Source organism: Anguilla anguilla, chromosome 1 (genome assembly GCF_013347855.1).
Source record: "Anguilla anguilla isolate fAngAng1 chromosome 1, fAngAng1.pri, whole genome shotgun sequence".
In the NCBI taxonomy this organism is placed as follows: Eukaryota; Metazoa; Chordata; class Actinopteri; order Anguilliformes; family Anguillidae; genus Anguilla; species Anguilla anguilla.
In genome coordinates this window covers 52,271,556-52,293,717 of record NC_049201.1, presented here as the reverse complement: position 1 = coordinate 52,293,717, position 22,162 = coordinate 52,271,556, and the positions used below count along the sequence as shown (strand labels likewise).

Genomic DNA, 22,162 nt, shown 5'->3' with positions numbered 1-22,162 from the left:
GGGTTAGTGACAAGAACGATATAAGAGTATTCTGAATGTTAGTATTGAAATGGCAGAGTCGGTGAACGCTGCTAACTTTCCCAACAAAATCAACATGGATGACCATCCACAATTCTAATTTATTTTAAACTGTTCTAACTTAACTGAACAATATTCAAACTCCGTTCCTGCAAAATTCCTTGTGACTTAAAAATAATGGACTTGCAGGAAGCCGGAGGTTTATACAGTACAACAATGCAAATGGTTATCCTAACTTAACAGGAATGTTCTAGGAACCAAAAACTATTTACTGGGTGAAATATATTGATTACCAGATTGAATCTTTAAAATATATCTACGTACTGTCCCTTATAATCGTTTATGTTTAGTTAATTTCACAAGTCAGAAAGATTTGCCTTGAGCAGCGCTGTATGTGTTTAGATTTGCGCTCATCTCTCTGCCCTGACCAAAACGAGGAAACGACAGCCTTTTTTTACTCAATCAAAACACGTGTGCTCTCCCCATTAAGGCATCGATTCGTGCTGCCCCCTTTCAAACCCGAGCGTGCAGATGCGCGCGGGGTTTCGACGTGCTGTGCAAACGATTTAGAGGCCCCCGAACGTATCGAGTGTGCGATCGCCGTCAACCTCGTTTTGCCTGGGCCGGGGAACGAAACTCGTTTGCACCGAAGACCGGGGGGAAAGTTGTTGATACTTAAAGATCATATTGTTTTGGCATTTAATTAACAAATGCAAATGAGGGCCAGGACCAAATGGAGACTTCGACCCAGCTGCCAATCAAACGTGAGACCCGCGTTCAGAAAGACCCCTCGCACCGTCTCCTGTTTTGTTGTCGTTTTAAATGGGAGGGGTACTGACGCTGTTGATAGAAGACCCCTGCCTCGACTGACAGCTTGTAATTTGGGACGAGCGGTCGGGTCAGGGCCCTGATTTGGGTTTGGCAGGAGCAGTGAGAGCTGGACAAGCGGTCTCTGCTCGTTGTGACGGCCAAGGCCGGGGTGGCCGAGGGCCTTAGGGTCAGTCAACCCCAGCCTTGTTGACACATGATGTCCTTGAGTCAAACTCCATCAGAAGATTGAGTCAAAGTGGCCTCCTTGAGATTAGTCACTTGCTCACTTTTTAATTTATGCTTTTTTTACATCCCTTAAACTCTGCCTACCCTTCCTGCTGCCTCAAACTAAATTTAGTCACGATTAATCATTTTCGCTATTGAGGCTGATATTTTGTTTGTTGGATTGCCAAAAAAAAATAGCCTTGCCAAAAGACAAGGCCAACTAACAAACAAATGGTAAAAAAGGTAAATAGTTAATAGTTATGAGGGATAGTTCTGCCTGACGATGAATGGTATTCATTAATTTTCTTACCTCAACAATTGCCTTTTGACCACACAATAATAACTTTAAGGGGCATTTTTTTCCCCAAATTTGAGTAATCCATAAAAATTGCTTCACAATCACAGAACAGTGTGTAAGGGTCTGTAAGGTATGCAACTCTTCTGCCAGGGGTTTGATTCCCTGCTACAGCCCTCTCCTGCACTCTTATCCCTCTGTCTGTAACCCTCCCGCTTTTCCCCCTTTCTGAGTAAAGTGGAAGAAAACAAATAAGGCAGGCTGCTCCCCATTTTAAAATAACTTCCAAAAATGAAGAGAACTTTGTGGATGAGGATTATCCAGCAAGGTCCTGTGTCAAAGTAGCTACAGAGGTTGTGTGTACAACTACAGAGGCTGTGTGTATAGTTGCCACTATATCCGTAATGGTTTAACCTCTTAAATGATCACATTTTCCTTGCTAGTTGATCAGTAACTGTACATAGTACCTATGGCAGTGATTTGCACCAAACTGCGAGGTTCTAATGCACAAGTACACTTTCCACTTTCTCCAGTTTCTGATGACCAACTGCTTTGGTATGAAAACAAATGAATAACATTCATTTTTTAAGGTGAACTGTCCCTTTAGAGTGCTTTAAATGGTTAGGGAGTGTTTTTACAAAACTGCTCTCAACCCGGACCTAACATTGTAAATTGCTGTGTATGTGCTAAGCTAATAGTCAGATATGAAAGCAATGCAAAAAGACCCATGGTGATTAGACTTCTTTTTTGGAGCTGCATTTCCAAAATTATGAGACATTCATAATTAAAGTTAAAGTCGAGTCATTAAAGTTTGACCCTGTGTAAGCATCAGAAAACAGTACTGGGAGGACGGACGACCCCCAAACAAAACCGTCTGCTGGCAGATATTGCGAGATCCGTCATATTCAGTGGGAAAAAGCCCAAGGCGACAATTTCCTTTCTCCCTCCCATCCCCACCCCCAGTGTCCAGCACTTTCTGTGGAGCAAAGCCTCTTAATGACCGATTCCTCCTCTCCTCCATCATTTTCAGAACACGCCTGGAATCAGCACTTTCCCCCCCGCCCCCTGATCAACACCCCACTCCCTAAAGATGCTCCACATTGGCCCTTTCGGTGCCTGCTAAATTATGTATCAGGAATTTAAACGGCGTGAAACATTGGTTTAATATCACAGCAGTATATTGATACTGTGTGGAAGTGTGCTATGCGTGCACTTCTGTCGTTTCTATGGCCCTGGAAATTTGCCTGCCCTCTTAATACAGCATATTTCATATCATTGTTACTTCATCGTTAACATCTGTCAAAAAGGCTAAATTGACTGTTTACTTCACATGAATGGATTTTGCTGCAGCTTTTTAAAAATTTGCAAACGGCACGTTTGTTTGCAAGTACAAATACGTGTGTGCATGCATGTGCATATTTAAGCCGTTTGAGGTTTTCACTGTAGAATGGTAACACAAATGAATGCTTTTGTTGGTGTATAAATATCATATGCAAGGCTTTGTTATCACTGTAACGCATGGTTCCCAAGATCGAACATTCAAATTATTGAACTCCACCCACCGCGCACTGAAAACTCAGGTTCTCTCTTTGTAAATAATGACTTGCTGCAAAGGTATTTGTATCCACTCGTTTTTAGGCAGGAAAATGAAAAATACAGGTGAATTATTTTATGCAGAATTCTTAGCATGAGATTCTCCCATTCATGAATATTGATAAGAAAGAATTCAACATTTTTTTCACCTAACATGCATTCAAATATTTCTATAAATAATTACTCCTGTGAAATAATCACTCAATGATTTCATGGTGGGAAAAATCGAATATTCTAAATATTCTGTGGGTTTGACTGACACTTGGGAAAGTCTGTACACAGTAAAATGTCCAGTGTTAATTCAGCAACATTTTACTGTGTACTTTCTTAGGGTGTCGGAAACTTCTGCGCTGGCCCTGTCATTTGAAGACTAAAGGCAGTCTTCCCTTCCCCTCTGTGTTGATGTGCGTACATGCAGCGGCCTGCACGTAGCGCGAAACGCACTTCTGACAGGGGCAAGCAGTGCAGTAGCTTCTTATCCCTCGCAGATGTCACTTAACTCAACCCCAATAGCCTGCCCTTCCCTACTCTTTGCCGCGATATTCTATAATCCTCAAATAGAATCTCGTTAAAACTTCCGTAAAAAAAATAAAAACCTATTTTTAAATTCGTTGGCAGTTGTTGCAGATGAGAAGGGATCCCAGTGCGGACGATTATAATGCCACCCTCTGATCTTTAATAATTGTAAGTCACCGCGTCATAAAGTGTCAAAGGGGGTGTCCGTAGCCGGCAATTAAACGCCGGAATATAATAGACCAAATTAGTGCCTGTCGAGTTTCGAACAACACCGCCAGTATTTGAGTTACACTTAATCATTACGTGCATTAGCAACTTCATCGCAATCCCACATACGGCTGAGCTTGACAAGCCCTGCATTATTTAAACCTCTGATGGTAGAAGCCATTTATTTGTGGGCTGCAGAACGACACGCAGAGTTTTACAAAGCACGGAAACACTTAAAAGCCCAATTTATCCAAATCAATGTCTTAAGGCAAATAAACCAAAGTGCCTAAAACGAGCAATTTTTAGAAGCTGGAAAAATATTTAGCGATGCAAAGCACTGGATAATTTCAGTCAGCCAGGATGGAATTTAAACATTTACTTGTAACCAACAAGGAGATATCTATGGAACCTTCTTTTTGCATAATTCATTTACATTTTCCAATTTATGTGAATATTTAACTAAGCTTATATGTTGATTAAACAAAATGATTCTCTGTTTCTAATGATCGTCCTTCTAATTAGGCATTCTGGGTAAATCTTTTTGTAGAATACTCTATACATGCAAATTGGGAGTTCTTTTTAACACAAAGCTCCCTTGAACTGGGGTCATTAAGAAGTAATGAGGGTCTTACTGATAACAGACCTCTTGTCACTTTTTATTAAACAAGCCTAAATATATATTTGGATTCGGGAAGGATTCACACTTGCATCCTGCTTATAGTATCTTGTAATCTTGCAATGTTCAATGTGTTCTAATATTATGCATTATCCTCATTGCTTTTACACAGTTAACTAAATATAGCGTACCATTATCTAGAATCTAATGAAACAAGGAATGTTAATATGTTGTTTGCAAAATAAAAAATAAATAAAATGCAGACCTTCATCTATAAAGGTTAACTGTGTGACTAAGCAGTTTTCGACAATAGTCAGCTGACAATAATGATGTTCTGTCTGCATTGGAAAGGCTGGCCCTGTTTTTGACTCTGCAGGAACCATAGCTCTTTATGAAATGGACAGCTTTACAGCCGTGTTAGTCCCCGTAATGCGATAAAGAGGCTCGTAATGGATCGGATGTTTTAGTTGCCTTTAGCTGATGCATCTAAATTAATGTTTGCGGGGGAAACAAAATGGAAGTGTGTGCAGGAAGCAAGCAAGACCAGAGCTGAAGATCAAAATTAATTTCGTCCTCAATTTCAGCATGAGGCTGATATTCATTACGGGTGCCTGAACTGGACTGTACGGTTGGTGGTAATGCAACTTTGTTGTGTCTGGTTTCCCTAGCGAAGTTATTAGGGCGGTGCAAAGGAAACAAGGAACACCAAGAAAACCACAAAAGCAATTAAACATTTTCTTGGATCTCATATCAGAGAAGTTTACAGACTTTCCCCATAAGGCATGCTAAATATTTCACATTGTTTAATCTTGTTACCCCAAAGGGAACACTGACGCAGGCTTTGCAGATGGAAATTTATCTACGGCAAGTTCGGCGTGTTGGTTCACGTTTCGAAACTTTAGACTTGCCAAGACATGAAATCGAGGCTTTTCGAGGTGGGATTTTTTTTTTTTTTACAGTAAGCATCTTTGGGGTAGGTTGCATTAATGTAGTTATGAAATCAGGGTTTGATAAACGCTGACTGGCTCTTTGTGTGTGGTTCCTCATGTGGTTTTTGTCCTCCCATATCCATCCATCTCTAGCTTTTTAATAAGAGCTTCCGCAGGTCCAGCATTCACCCCTCCCACCCCACCCCAACCCCATAACAAATTTCTGCAAGATGTAGGAGGATGGCCTTTACTTTACAGCCCACGAAGGGGCTTGCCTTTTTTAATAATCAAAAACACTTTTTTAATCAAAACAAACAAACAAACCAATGGACCGTATGAACCCACAAACAAACCAGACAGTAGCTAATGCGGCACATCCATCCTAGGAAACCGGCCAATGCCCAAACAAAGATGTCAGCAGAAAAACGCAGGAGCCAGGTCGAGCAGCGGGAGGCAGGAACCTGGAGGGGGGAGGAGGGGTAACAATCTGCCTCTGACCGGCTCTGTGTTTATAGTTTGCCCAAGCAGGTGAACTTCAGTGAAAGCCCATGCAGTCACAAGACTTTGCGGTCGCATCACCCTGCCACGGCTGGTTTCGAAGCTGGCTGTAGCCTACATCACGCCTTGCGTTTGAAACCGAGGCTAGGATTCAGTCAACTTTGCTTTGTGTTCTTTACCTTCATCAACACGATGAAGTTTGTAAATCAGCTAAATGAATTCATCAAACTAATAAAAGGAACATTCACTTATTTCAAGTAAAAGTTAAGGAAAAAAAGATTTTTCTTTTGATCCAGGCCACATGCAGACCACCTGCACGGTCTCAGACGATGGTTCGGTTGTGGCTGTGGTTCAGTGGTGATCGCAGCCCCTGCTCCTGAGCTGGCTTGGTTTCATTGTTCTCTTCACTTATCACCCCAGTAGGGAATCGGCGCCCAGTTGAGGTGGCCGCTGTACTGCCTGTCTTCTTGGATCATTTGCGGATCCTGTTTAGTTTAGTTGAGTTCCTGTCCTTCTGGCCTGCAGCAGCATTGTAAAACCATTGGCTGACAGGGACACAGAGACTCTTGTGGAGTCAGTCTGAGTTTCTGATGCAAATTTGCATGCATTCAGTTCCTATGGCCTCATTCTCACCTAAACAGTATTTTATTTTTAATTGCTATGCAGACGGGGGCGATAGGTTAAAAATACTTATTTTTTCATACGTGATGTGGAAAATTGTTGTCTGTTGTTAAATTTTATTTAACAGTTATATTTAATTAAAAGTAAAAGTGGACCTTTCCCTAATTTATGCTCCAATGGTAGAGGAACCAATAGCTCACAATGTTCTTCTCCTGTATCCATTATAGGCGATTGCTTGACACCCTTGTAAGTCATGGTCCTTCACTGCGATTTTCATGTCCCCCAAGGAACCCAGACAAAAGAGGTTCCACTTAAACTTACAAGCTGATAAAATAGTTGCTGTTAAAATGAAAGATTGTACATAAAGGGAAGACTATTTCCCACTCAGTGACACCCAAGGGGGAAGGTTTTTTCTGTTTGAAAATGAGGTATTAATTATCAATTTCCTTTATTCTTTTCACAAAACGAGATTTACACCCTAATTTTCAGTCTGTGTGAAGACCTCTCTGGAATTGCAAAAGGGGTCCGAGGTCTTGTCCATGCAGGAAAATGCAGCGAGAGTTTGTCATGAAGATTGAGAATTGAGTGCACCATTTGATGCAGTTTTTTCAGTTTGTGGTCTTGGCCTCTCTCAGATAATTGCATTTTTGGTAACATGGATAGATCACTCTTTTTAAATTTGTTTTTTTACGAGTGGCCTTTACACCTTAAATCCTCATCCTGGATAACCTCACACTTGTGTGAGTGAATAGAGATATTATGGAGGATGCCTTATGGGATGCATACTAACACTATCATTCTTTCAAGCAGCAGGGGACTGTTCTATCTAATAAATACATTAGACAATTGAAGTGCAAGTCCCCATCCCCCTTTTTTAAAGTTTGAACTTCATTTTTTGAGTAAAACATATATTAGCCCATTCAAAAAACAGTAGTTAGGAACATTGCGTAGCCTGGATGCTAAGGCGTGTGGGATACACAAGGTGATTTCATCTCTGTCATCACAGGGCATTGGGAGGTATGATATCTGGGTAGAGGCTGTCCCCACGGGAGGGTGATGACTGCAGTTGATGTAGTGACATGAACTTGCAGTGTCCGGCTCGTAGTCAACCCCCTCGGGGATGGCCACCCTCTTGTCTGCTGGCATTTCCCCAAAACACAACCGCGGGTGGTAAATCAAAACACACTGTGTAACATGGCTTTCCCACCATTTTCTCCCCCTCAGAACCAAGTCAATAAAAATAAGATAGAGCTTAAATTTGGGCAGGGTAATGCTCACTCTGCTTGGCAAGGAATCAAAAGCGTGGGTTCTGTTGGCAGGATTTGTGACCGAAGGAGGCTTGTTAGCATAGATGGGATATGTAGTATAACTATACCCTACCATCTATATTTGTCACCTGCTTTGACACCTATTTCTCTTGTTTTGAAACCTATTTTGCTTCTTCCCAAATACCAGTCTTTAAGTAAATACTTTTAAATACTGAAATCATATTGAAATTAGCCCAGAGATTGTTACAAGTTGTTTCAAAGCTGGAAAGGCAAGAAAAGGCATATTTACGTAAACATAATGGTTTTGAGTTTGCTTGCCACTGGAAACAAATGATTTAAGGTTTCTTGCAAAACCAGAAATCGTCGTTTACAGAGGTAAGCAAACACCAGGTCAATAATGCACTATTCTGATGCATGTGCATGCATATGCCTAAATGCAGAAGTTTGCTTTACCTTGAAGTAGAGGTCTGAAAGTTTGTGTGGAATGGTGCATTAGAGATGTCAATCAAGTCAAAATCAAGGATGAAAAATATATTACTACCCAGAGCTATACAATCATAGCTGCAATAATGACAAAAACCTGAGCAAAAGCCATCGACTTGTTTGTGAACTTTTGGTTAAGCTAGCTGAAGACGACAGCATTTTTTCTTGGTATTCTCATGTACTCAGGCCGAAATGACATAGTTGATAATGTAACAACAGTTATCTTGAGTTAAAGGTGAGAAAAACTAGGCAAATAGCTTTTGCAAAACTTTGGCAAACCAATCAGTATTGCAAAATATTCAAAACTGTCACAAACACCCTGGCACTCTTTGGAACATAATAAAAATGTAATATTGATGAAATATTGTTTTTAAAAAGGCTTCAGAAGTTTGGAGTTACATACATTTTGGCATTTAGTAGACTCTCTTATCCGGAGATAACATTTTTATATACACTCCATTTATACAGATGCATATTTTACTGAATCAATTCAGGTATCTTGCTCGTGGGTACAATGGCAGCACCCTGCAGGGAATCACATCTTCAATGTTTGAGCTACAACTCCAGTTCCTTCACCTAAATTTAGAGGGTACTGTCTTTTTCTTTTAACATGTTGGCATCCAACTAAGCTTTAGAAACAAATGTAACCTCCTGAATAAGATCCACATTACCTCCAGCATCACTGTCAAACCTCATAACGGTTGTATCCCATGCTACAGTTTTTTTAAGAAAAGCAAAACGCGCCGGTGCTTCAGATGATACTGGGCATGCGCTCTACCCACAAATTGAAATGCCATTCTATGTTGCCTGCATGCCTGTATTAAAACAACATTTGTCCTTAAATTTGACTTGAAAGTAAATCCAAATGTTACACTTGTTCTCTACAAACTCTGATTGGTAAGTTTGTTTTACTGATTGCTGAACCTGTCAAACTTTTTATGAAGGGAAAAACAAATATTGCTTTTAATTGTTTGTCAAAGTTAAGGACGAATGTTGATCAAATCCCAGCACATTTATTTTTGATGGCTTACAAATTGTCAACCCCAAGATGGCACCAGAATTCTATTGGACATGATTGCTATTCTTTCATTAATGTTTTTATATATGGACATATTTATGAACATATTAACGTTTGACTCCTACAGTATTTACATGTATCTTTCCCTGCATGACTTATCTAAATTGCCCCTAGTGGGGATAAATTAAATTGTATCATAGCACATCAAAAGTCAAAATACTGATTCATGTTGCTCAGTTACACTCACAAAGCATTCTATTTTCCTTCAAACACCATTAAATTGTGTCATTTGATAAAAAGCAATTTGTTAACTCTACAACATTGGAGGGGTTTACAATTTCTAATGTTCATTCAGTAAGGCAGCTGTTATTTGTTTTTAGCTAGGGAACCTAAAATGTTTTTATATTGGTAGGCGTTCTTACGGGTCAGAATAGTTTGCAGTAGGTGCAGCTCGAATTGTTTGAAAGCTGCGGTTCGTTGCTGCCGGGAGTCTCATCAGCACAAACTTTGATTTGGAATGTTTCCCTCTTCCCCTGAATCCACCCGACAATCTTAAGTTTACAAATGTTTCACTAGGCACAAGCGCTTTACTGTGCGGTTTTATCCTAAATGATCAGCCGGCAAGCAGAAGCAGATCGTGGAGGGCCAGTTCGCATCTTGGTGTGGGTCTGATAGTAAAGGCCACGGCAAATTAAAGTCATTTATTTGAAGGCACTTGTGCACGGTTTACACACTCATTGGTCCAACTATGTATTCTTAATAATTAATAGTTTTGTCATTGCTTCCAACGTATTATTTTAGGTACGTAAATGGCAGTTGTCATTTTGTTTTTTGTACAAGGTAATAAAGGTAGGGAAACATTGTTTCTCTATGGTTCAGGATGGCTGTGGTTTCTGTCAATGCACATTTCATTTAAGGCTAGCATTCAGTCTGTGTGTATTGAGCCAATCAGTGATAGGGTTGTCACTTTTGTAAACATGACAGCATTGCATTAACAAATGCTCACGTTACCATTGCCACAAAGAATGTGTTCCAAGGTCAAATAACCCTGCGAATTAAAATAGCTAAATTTTCAACATTTTAATGATGAGATATGTTTCACAAATCCAACCGCTTTTCTACTAAGTAGAAGTTATGTTTTCAAAAAAAAAAAAAAAAAAAAAAAAAACCCGGTTCAGTAGGCTATTGGTAATGTAAAATCGAAATACGCAAATAGTCTGGTAATACCATTTAAGTATATGTTTGCTCTTGGTATGCCCTTCGAGTTTAGAAATGACACTTGCCCTCAGGTCGAATTGGAAGGAGAAAATGTTTTCGGTTTGTCCGTCTTTGTGAAATTTGACCGCGTAACCTCTCGCAGTTCTCTGGATGTAGTGATCTTTTGACTGCATTTGTATTCAGGTTTATTCGGCAGTATCCATCACACGACGTCTGTTTTCCCTCCGCCTGATTTATCCGCCTGTGAGAGCGTTCCACTCGTTTGGCACACGTTGTTCGAAGTCACTTTTCTCAGCATGGCTGTTTCTTTTCAAAACGGTGAAACAAATAAACGTAGTGTCACCGATTTGTTCTTGCTAAGATACGATGCCCGAGCCCTCACCACTATAAAAGAGATACATAACTTTTGGTTCTATTAGGCTACGAGTGCTTGAAGTCATTCAACTGCAAAAGGTTAGCACTGGAAAAATAGCACAATTATCTCTTCTTAACGCATTTCCTATTCCACAGTAACCTATCATTTCACACATCGTATTGAATTATTGTAGTCTTGATATATTTGGGAGTGGTTTTTATGAGTACTTTATGATTAAAAATCCGGGTACTGATGTCTTTGCTGAGCAAAATGAACAATGCCTTGTATGGGAAAGAAAAAAATGGATTAAATTATACGTGGGTGACGAGGAGCGATTGAATTTATTGAGCTGTAAAGTGTTGCGGAAGATTTAGGAATTTGACACAGTGGGGGGAAATTAATGAGTGATTAACAACAGCAATTAAAAGATGAGGAGAAAAGGTATGCTGCAATTAAACCTCTAGTTCCTGCTTTGTCAAGTTCCACGCGTGTCATCCATTGTGTACTAGTTAAAAGCCCGAGAAAAAGAAACCGGCACTTAATTTCAGTCTGGGTCCCGAAGAAGTGGCTGATAATTTGCCCGCAGATGGGACTCCGAAGGCTGTAACTCACATTTAAGTGACGCCATGTCATTAGAAGTTCACATCCATGCATTTTGTGTTGACAGTCGCTGGGCACAGGATATTTGGCAGTCAGGAGTAATTTAACTTAATTAATGGGATGCATATTTGATGGACGAATAAAATATTCAGGCTCAGCAAAGTGGAAAAGAGGAAAGATTTAGTGGGAGTTAAAGGTGGAAGGAAAGTAATTTGTGCATTCAATCCTGCCTGCCCACGAGAGAGAAGAAAAGACCAAATTGTCTTTCGGGTGACACAAAGCCGAACTGATCCGTAGATGGGAATGTGCTGTCCCTCAACAAAGGCCGCAATCAGGGTGACAGCTCGCGACTGAATTGATGCGGAAGTGAACTCACTCTTAACAAACGGGGACATTACTGTGTTTTGCAAACTTGTGTCGGAGCTGGGGGCATTTAAATATTCATGTCGGCTTTTAAGGGGACTGGCGACGTAGAAGCCCCCCGCGCGCGCCTCGCTACCGTGCGGCCCCGTGAAAGGCTTGTCACCGCGCTCTTAATCTCTCCCGACACATTTTAATTGACTTCCTGTAGGTATAGATTATTTCATGGCTGGTTTGCTGGGGAGATTTTGATAGCTGGGAAGAGAGTGGCATCTGGGTTTTCTCGTAGCTTGCTGCGGACGAGAGTCCGATTGCCGCCTTGCCTCCCCCCTCTCTCTCAGGGCTGGAGTTATTAAAATGGGGCAGAAAAAAAGGCAATCACTCATTGCCATCTTCATAATTGAAATGATGTTCCAACTCTTACATCTTATGACTCCAACGAAAGAGGACATGTAGAGCTCTTTGTGAATAAAAGATCTATATTTCCAGAGAGGCAGATTGCCCCTCATTGTGTCATATTTAGTCCATGACGCTGTCAGTCACGGTGACGCCGACACTGTCTGAAACGTAGGTGAACAGTAAAAACAATGTCTTGATTTCTACTTCATACCCTGTTTGTTCTAACGTAAAATGAAATACAGTCTCAGTTGTTAATATCAGTAGGTGTAATCCTAATCCTATTTTTTGTCTCCTGAAATATTGTTTATGTTATTTTTCTGGGCAAACATATTTCTCCCTATAGCAGTCTATGCTGAGAAGTCCTGGACATCATCACAATCACCCAGAGAAGATGGCTAGAGATTACCAGAGAGCCACCCAGGCTACAGTGCTGGAGTTTTAAACACTGTGACCTCAAATGGAGATGCCATTTCTGTGCAAAGGAGGGAGCCTAAATATCCAATGGCTAGTCCATTAGGCGGTTGTTCAAAGCCAGTCCTTAGGTTGTCTTTCTCATAGGGAAATGCAAACAGCCAAACCCTTTGCTGAGGGTAAAGGATGCCATTTTGCACATTAATGATACGGATTAAGAAAACACAGTACGGTGCACAGCAAGTCAATATTTACAAAACTGTGGCATTGAATATAACTGCCTGTCAGGGCACAGCTTTAGAACATTAGATAGTCTTGCAGATAGTTCTGCAAAGCAAGCATTATTTTTGGGTTCAGTCTGCCATTTTGTAAATTTTATTTAAAAAGCCAGACCCCTCATCTCCTAATGAAATGGGGAAAAGCCCTAAAGCTACACATTAATGATGTATTTCAGATCAGGGATTGTGGGATTAGTTTGGGACATGAACTGAATGGTCCTGGCTAATTTATACCTACATATTGTTTTTTTAAAATCGTTTTTTGTTTTTTGAGTGCACATAAAACAATACTTTCATATTTTAAGATCATACGATTCGTTTTATGTAGATAATTGATTCATGGAGCGTGAAAATCGAAAATATTCTATTTCATTAGAATATATCTAATGAAAAATAACAAGCAGTTGAATAAATTAGTTAAGATGCATTCAAATAATGAACTGATAAGAGCCCCCTCCCCATGCTTGTAAATCCTTGCATAGTTTCAGTTTAGAGGAAGCATCCCTTAAAGTAAACAAATAGTTTTGGAAACAGTGGCCTGGATTCAATCAAATTTTTTCTTTAACATAGACTAAAAAGCAACAATGAAGCAATAATTGTTACTTTTTTCTTTACAATTTGGCAAGTTCAGCAATCATTGTCAAGAAAACACGCAATGCTCCTATTTGTGTGTTAGTCAAAGCTGAAGGCAAACGTCGATTGCACTCTCTTCGTATACAAAATGCCGCGTCTCTCCTTTACTCCTCCCTGGTTTTACAGTTGTACGTTTCACCCCCCCCCCCCCACATCAAATTCATAATGCATTCTGCTCCTCCAAACTCCCGCGCTGCTGGACGTGTATACGACACCCCTGGTATTCGGCAGCCAACAACTTTCAATATGTGAGAAGAATGTGCGGTGAGCGATGTTTCTCGTGCCCTTGACTCCGAGTGGGGAGCGGTGCCATCGCGGTATCTCGCGGTCCCACAGGGGGAGTAAAAATTCGAGGCTTGACAACGCGCCGTCTCCATATTCTACATCGGCCGGGCCGGGGGGCCGTAAATCCGAGCCGTCCCCACCGTCTCCCGGACACTCCTGCGAAAAGTTTAGGCGAACAACAAAGCAATAAAGAGCAGAATGCATTGTGGGAATGCGCTGCAAAGGCCTGTAGGTGGAGCCAAGCCGAGTCGAATCCACCACACACACAAAAAAGGTACAGTGCAGTTTGGATGGTATAGGTTTGCCTCATGTAAGTGGACACTGCGGTTGTACTCTTGAGAAAAACGGCTGCATATCAGGTGTTAAATAAACCTGGATTGTGCATTTCACTCTTAGTGAGTATATATTACCCTTATCAGAAGCACTGATGTTAACACTGTTCACTTTATTCATAAACATTTTACTGTGACGGTACTCGGTCTCAAGAGCCGCGTAAATCATAAAGCCCAAAATGGAAGCCAAGCCATTCCTTGGAAAAAGCGAGGGGAAAGGCAGTAAGTAATGCAATTTTGGGCCATGAAATGTTCATTTGTCTTTCACACTGGCCTGTGGCCTGATTTGTGCATTTATGTTGCTGAATCTCCTCTGCTTCGCTCTGGAAGTGGAGTCACCAATGCTCAAAGACAGCACTGTGTGTGAGAGGAATGGTTGGGATGTCTTCAGTAGTAAAATGTGGCCTGTCGAATCAGGAGGAACTTGGTAAAACTAGGAAGGGGTAAAAGGGAGAGACTGGGGCAGTGGGGAGGATGAGTTTGAGGGTGATATCTGGGATGGGGGCATTGAAAACGGCCTTTTCTGGGCAGTTCTACATCAAACAATTTAGCCCACGTGAACAGAGCCTGGGGGAAAAGCGGACCTTAAAGAAACATAGCCCAGGCCAGACTAGAAGGTGGGCTGCGTCCGCTCCCTCGCATTAACCCTTTAAAACCCTTAAAAAGTCTCTAACTGCGGTCTGCAGGTCCCTGGTGATCCTTGCCTGTGAGAACTGGCAGACCGATTACTGTGGAAACGCGGGTGAGGGAGATGCCGGCTCTTCACCGAGTTAACTCCGTGGGATTAACATGCGGAAAGATGGCTTCAGTCTCTTGTGTGTGTGAATCGGGGGCAGGGCGAGGGTCTCTCCTCTCTGATTGGCTTCTTCAAAGTCTCCACATGAAGCAGCTCGGAACATTAGCGCCTTGCCTAATCTCCAGAGTGCGTCTGCGGTTTCTTTACCATTCTGTCAGACGGCCATTAAAAAAAAAAAAAAAATTATTTAGAGTTGAGGGATGTAAAATGGACTATTTTTATAAGTATGCATCACTGTGTCTGATCAGAATCTTATATCACAAAGCATAAAACCAAACAAACTCTGTCAGAGGGTATGTTAAACGGACACTGGGTTGCATGTAGAAATGACAGGTTATTCTTTTACTCGAATGTCATCTGGAAAGGGCACATTTTTACATAGAAAAATAGGTATAGGTTTTTGAACTACCATAGATTTTTTGACATCAAGCAAATGATACATCAATGCTTTTGCAAGCCAGACGAGCTTTATATGGGATACAATCTGAAGAAAAAAACATGCGTAGCCATAGCATGGTAAATGGACTGCATTTATATAGCGCTTTACAATTGACGCCTAGCATTCACCAGAGCAATTAGGGGTTAGGTGTTTTGCTCAGGGACACTTCGACATGCTCAGGGCGAGGGATTGAACCGGCAACCCTCCGATTGCCAGACAACCGCTCACCTCCTGAGCTATGTCGCCCTAGCAGACATGCAAGTGTTATGAGAGTAATGATGCAAATGCAGCACACTCAACTCTGCTAGTAATAAAAATAGGAATCTCTTTCAATGCTAAGATGCTAATCTCTTTGAGAAATTAAATATACTGAAAATATGCTGAAACAAAATGTATTAGAAAATCTTGCAACGTTTCTCAAAATTTGAGCAAAAATGTTACTTATTACTGCTTACACATATTGCAGTAAAATACATTGCTGTGAAATATATATTTTTTGATATATATCATTTTATTTTACCCAGTACATGCAAGGTGGTAATCTGAAGTCATCGTTTATTTTATTTTTCCATGGCTGTTTTTGGCCTATAGATGGCGCCAGTTTATTTGGAAAAAAAAGAAGCATTTTACATTTTTTGACCTGTCAACAATTGTTTCTGAGTCCTACTCCTGCAATAGGTTTGAGTGTTTATAACATACGTGTAATGAACATGCATAAGTAGATATATGAACTAATCTTATTTTGATTAATGGAAACATTGGTGCTACTGCTTTTTTTTTTTACGTGTTCACAAAATCACGTGACGTTTTTAAATGTTTACTCAATGGTCAAGGTTTACTAAGTTATAACATATAGGACACTTAAGTGTGTTCTCCCGCTTGAAATACATTTTGAAGGTGTCCTAGAAAAATAACTAAAGTCTGTTATTTTAAACATAAAAATAAAAATCTTTCAGAAGCAAAATTAAGTCATTTCCAATAGCTGGGACCAGTGGGAATGACGTTTGTGTGTCACGTTTATCGATGACAGCTTCTTACAGTTATGTGAAGAAGCTTATTTATGCATCTCGTCGAGTCTTTACATAGAATAACTGAGCATTTTTTAAAATAGATTATGTGATCGGATGATGGGGTGTATGTTTGTAAACACATTTCCCTAAGCTCTCGTGTCAGCAAGCAAAATGGACAAGTGCGCAAACAAAAGGCAGAGTTGCACACGGAGGTCTGTTTCCTGCGGTGACAGAGCCCTGGTGATTTCTTTTTGCCGTTTTTTGGGGGGCTGGTTTGCCCCAGCACCCCGAATGCAGTGGTTTAAAAGCAGTTAAAAATGAGGCGGGGGGGAGAGTCTGTGGAGAGGTGCAGACGCTCCTCCTGGTATTTCTCTAACTAGGACATGCTCCGCTCCGCATTCTGCCGGCTGGACCGTGGGGGACGTGTGGCAGATCTCCCGAGGACCCTGGCAGTGCGTAAAGCCAGGCCGTCACAGGGGCTGGTGTGTGTGTGTGTGTGTGTGTGTGTGCATGTGCGGGGGTGTGTGTGTGTGTGTGTGTGTGGGGGCGTGTGTGTGTGTGTGTGTGTGTGTGTGTATGCGGTTGTGTGCGTGTGTGTCTGTGTGCGGGGGTGTGTGTGTGAGTGTGTGTGTGTACGCGCGCGCACGTGAATGTGTGTGTGTGTGCGTGTGTGGGAAGGGGGGGGGTACCAACCAAGGTACCAAGAGGGCAATTACAGCAAGGACAAAGACTACACAGTAATAAGTCCCCACAGCTCCTTAATGAAGAAGAGCCTTTAAACAAAAAGGAAAGTGGTAAAATTAGCAGTGCTGATAATGAGGGTTTGTCTGCGGTGTGTGTGAGTGTGCGTTCGCTTGTGTGTGTGCATGTGTTTGTGTGTGGGTGTGTGTGTGAGCACAAGTGTGTCTTCGATTTGGAGGAGAGCAGTTATGAGTCGAGGGCTGTGTGCTTGTGTGTGTGTGTGTGTGTGTGTGTGTGTGTGAGGTACAGATGTACAAAGGGCTGCTTCACAAATCCTATGTAATTTCATCATCATAATTGCTTCCTTGACCACGCTCACAAAACTTTGTATTTTTGTTCTTTTGTTTTTTTATGTAAATTATTTGATACTATTAACACACGGTGCGCTTACAAGGCTGACAGTTTAATTTCATTTTCTATAATTGTTATCTGCTTTAACAAACAGATAAATAGCAAACATTATTTCAGTTCTCATGGTCCATTTGTATTGTTTCATGCAGAGATATTTCAGTACGTAAAGATTTAAATTGGCACACATTTACTGAGCATAAAGACTGCATGCAATTCCCATTGTTTTCCTCAGTCCAGTGTTCCTGTATTAAACACGCTGGATGACATAGTGGAAAACAGTGCGAAAGTTTGCATTCCCTTTCCGAAGGGAAGGAACCGATGCACGTTAAAAGGGTTGAAGTTCAGTATAATTTATTTTTAGTGTTCCTTCTCCAGGCTACCCAGTGTGCGGCGGATTCAGAAACAAGCAATACATAATTCAGCAAAGACATTAACTTACTAATAAACTAAACGAAGGATACCTATTAACAATCTAGTTAATGTGCAGCACCCAGCCCTCTATTAATATAAAGGGCTGGACGGTGCACATTTTTCCCCCCCAGCCCACGACGGGCAGTAACGTCGCCATACGCGTTCCAAATGAAAAGTTTGTGAGGGGGGGGAAGAAAAAGTAGGCACACATGCAGTCTGGTGCGCCTTTCCAGCTCTTTCGGAGTGGGATTGAATTTGATTACGGCGAATTTCTGCTATCAGGAAACAGATCCGAAATGCGCGCACGCCCTCTCCCTTTCCCCCTTTTTCACTGGAGATGCCGCGCGGTTGATACGGTTGTGTTTACACGCGGGGTGGCTATCAGATAAGGGACGCAGAACTGCATATTTGAATGGGCGCATGTTCTGAATGAACTGAAACAGGTAGGCAGCTGTGACTTAGATAACCTTGTCAGGAAAAAAAAAAAGCATTTCAAGAAAATAAGACCTCACCTCACGAGACACAATAATATTGTGCTACGTTATACTGTATGTATGTCGATGCCAACCTTTCATTTAATGTGAAAAGTGGGAATTCTAAGATGAAATAAAAAATGATAAGATTTATATGTGGCTTACTCTCTTTTTAAATGGTATGAGATGACCAACGCCAGCTTGTGCTTATTGTTTCTAGTTAAATAAATAAATCTGTATAATTATCACACAATTTATCAATTTACCTATCGCACTACTATTATTTCGTCCTGACGATACATGCATGTATATGCTGGCATATGAGCAATCTGTTGTAATTACATATAGCTCATAACAGTATTTATCATTTTTAAAAATCATAGATGTGGATTTACAGACTTAGGTCAACAGAAAAACCAAAAGGATGACTCAACCTAACCACAATTTATTCTTAATTGTGTACATTTTTGTAAATCTGTATTAATCATCTAATTTGATGATCACTGAAATAGATGAAAAATGCCATTAATAATAATAATAATAATAATAATAATAATAATAATAATAATAAAATGCATTCACATATTAAAGAATAAAGTGGAATATAATGGATAGCAAAAAATGAAGTTGATGACCAGTTCAGCAGGGTGTTTGAACATTATGTGTGTGAGTGTGTGTGTGCGCGTGGGCATGTGTGTGTGCGTGTGTGTGTGTGTGTGCGTGCATGTTTATGTGTGCGTGTGTGTGAGTGAGTGAGTGTGTGTGTGTGCGTGTGTGTGTGTGTGCTTGCTTGTTTATGTGCGCACGTGTGTGTGAGTGAGTGAGTGTGTGTGTGCATGTGTGTGTGTGTGTGCGCTTGCTTGTTTATGTGCGCACGTGTGTGTGTGTGAGTGAGTGAGTGTGTGTGTGTGCGTGTGTGTGTGTGTGCTTGCTTGTTTATGTGCGCACGTGTGTGTGAGTGAGTGTGTGTGTGTCTGCATGTGTGTGTGTGCGTGTGTGTGAGTGTGAGCGTGCGCGCACGCATGTGTGTCTGTGTGCATGTGTCCAGCTTAAGTTGTGCACGCAGTACTTAAGCACACAGGTGAAAGAAAGCCTCTTAGAGGCAGTGTGTTAATGTGCCTGGCTTCACAAAGGTTTGACAAGTGTATTAGATTGGGCCGCTGCCGTCTTTATGGTTTTAGCCTTGAGTGCTCTTGTGAAAATAGCCCAGGCATTTTTCCTCCAACGGGTAACACAGAATTAATGCTGCACTGAACACCCTGCGCCGTGTCTTACATATTAGCATTATTAATTATTAGTGAAGGTAATAATAATATTTTAGTCTCATAAAAAACAGGAAGGATAAAAGCATTCCGCATCATCATCAACAACAACAACAATATATCAGACATTTATAGGTGGAGTATTAATATAGCATGCATGCTTTATGTTGATCCTGGTCATTTATTATTCACGTCCTCATATTAAATGTTAAATTATTGTGACTGGCTAAATTAAATTTGAACTCACTCAACGAGGGTTACAGTTTTGGGGTATACATATTTTATTGTAAGGGATAGGTACAGAGTACAGCTACTCAATGAACAACAACAAAAACAAGATTAATTGGATGCAGAAACACTTCTGAATTTTAATATTATTTCCACTACCAAAGTAGAAAAAACGTGCTGTAGGTTCTGTGGCATCTAAAAGATAAAACAAAAATATAATGAAGCCAATACAATTCAATTTAACGTTATACTATGTGCATGCAATATAAACTGTGCATAGGTATTAACCTTCTTTTAAGTAGTTTTCTCATCATTTATGCTTGTATGTCAGAAACACTTCAGTTTTTTGTAATTTAACTCACCGTCCTTTCCCGTAGTTCTGTGGCAAATAACTTGAAATATTGCTAATGTTGGAGAGGATTGTGTGGTTATCTGCATCAGAACCGAATAAATAAATAAATAAATAAAATGGAATAAATAAAAAAATCCCTGTACGTAAACGTGGCTTGTATTATATTAGAAAGCACATGAAATAGCTCCATATATCATACTATATGATGTGTGTACTTTCGTTTTTATCGACTGACACAGAAAGTATAAGCCGATAAAATACCCACTGTGTAACTTTCCACTAATCCAATACATTAGTCGCCTTTATTTGTACATGAGTGAGCAATTATTCTAAAAAGTTTCCGCCGCGCATTCGGTGACAAAGGGAATCTGTGCCGGGGCGTCTGGCTGTGGTGACAGAGGACACATTTGGCGGCCGTACTCTGAGTGGAACGGTCCAAGCGGCTGTGGATCTCGTAATGATTACAGCTCTTGATGGTGTTCATAAGAACGGCGCACAGATGTTGACAACCCCAGTAGAGGGACGTGGCGGGGAAACTTTCTGGGCTGGCGGGGGAGGAGGAGCGGCGGGTTTTCGCATTTTTTAACAGCGACTGGGCGGATCCGTGATCGGATTTGTCGTGAAAGAGTGTCAGAATCGATACACTGCTCACGCGCGCAAGGCTGCGTGCCTTTTCTCAGTCTGTTAGCCGGAGACGGGGCCTGGTAAACGTGAGAAGGCATTTCTGTGCGTTCTGATTCAGACAGTTCTGGACAAAATGCTTCAGGCCTACTTTCAATTTAAATTTATTTAATAAATAACTGAAGCAAGTTCTTCACAAAACATGATTCTGATGCTATATTACAGAAGTAAATAATGATAACAATAAAATAATAATAATATAAATCATGATAACAATAAAATAATAATAGTAATAATAATAACGACAACAACAATAACGGTAACAATAAAAATACTAATAATAATCATGAAAGAAAAAGAAGAAGGGAAAGCTTACAGTTAACACTGAAAGTTGAGGAGAAAGTCCGTTGGATTGAATCTGGGCCCCTTGGTGCGTCTTCGACATCAGTGCCTTGCCACATTTCCAGCCCTCTTTGTCAGGGCATCCCTGCAAAACAACGATGCTTTGAGGACATAATTAAAGATATCGTTCAAAGAACAACTCTTTGCATATTTGAATTATTACTGTCGTTAAAACCACACAAATATGGAAATATGATCGCCGGAAGCACATAAATCAGTGATCAGCAAGGCCCCGGAATCCAATAAATATGGGGAGTTAAATACTTTAAAATGCAAATCACATCTGAGCATTTGCATATGGTGGAATTTAAAGGAACCGTTCTTCAGGAGGAACCTCTGAGGTAGCAGAGAGCATTATGGGTAGGCAGACACGCACACACACACACACACACACACACACATACACACACACACACGTACGCATACACACACACACACACGCACATATATATATATATATATATATATTCGTCACTGGTCAAGTTCAAGATTTGAAAAATGATAGAGAATTCAAGTGGCGTGGTAACGACTGCCTTTTGTAGATTCAGAAAGTGCCTGGAAGTCATCTGAATAATTAAGAGTTAATTATTCTTCATCCATCTAAATCAGAAAAGGACAGATTTAGGGGAGGAATTTATAATTTTTGCCCAGCATCCCATCTTGTCGTAATGCGATAAACTAAAGTGACTTTGAATAATACCTAGTGACCTTATAGTAATTATGCCCCATATTGCATTTTAGTTGCAGTAGTTGATTGGGGGTATTGATTCAGGGAGACTCATATTAAAAATACATATGTTTTATGGCTAGGATGAAAACATTTTTTTCCTTTTCCTTTTTAATGTATTATTAATTATTATTTTTAATGAGATTAGAACACAGGATATGAAGGACCAGCGGGTAAATGCTTTCTTCTTTGTTTCATCTTCCTTCGCAGGTATACACAAATAAAATTTCTGCTGTATATTGCATATTTTCGAGAAGTTGGTTTGTTGTTGGAGCATATACATTTAAGCGCTTAAAATTATATGTATATTAAATCATCATAATGCACAGATTTTTATACATTATATATCATTATAATGCTCATATATGCATAAACAAATCT

At 40.5% G+C, this 22,162-nt stretch overlaps 1 protein-coding gene across 1 annotated transcript in view; it reads left to right on the top strand.

Moving 5' to 3' along the window:
• The window catches only part of znf407 (zinc finger protein 407), a 194,807-nt gene that overhangs the window by 14,110 nt on the left and 158,535 nt on the right, over positions 1-22,162 (top strand). The gene's annotated exons all lie outside the window — the stretch shown is intronic.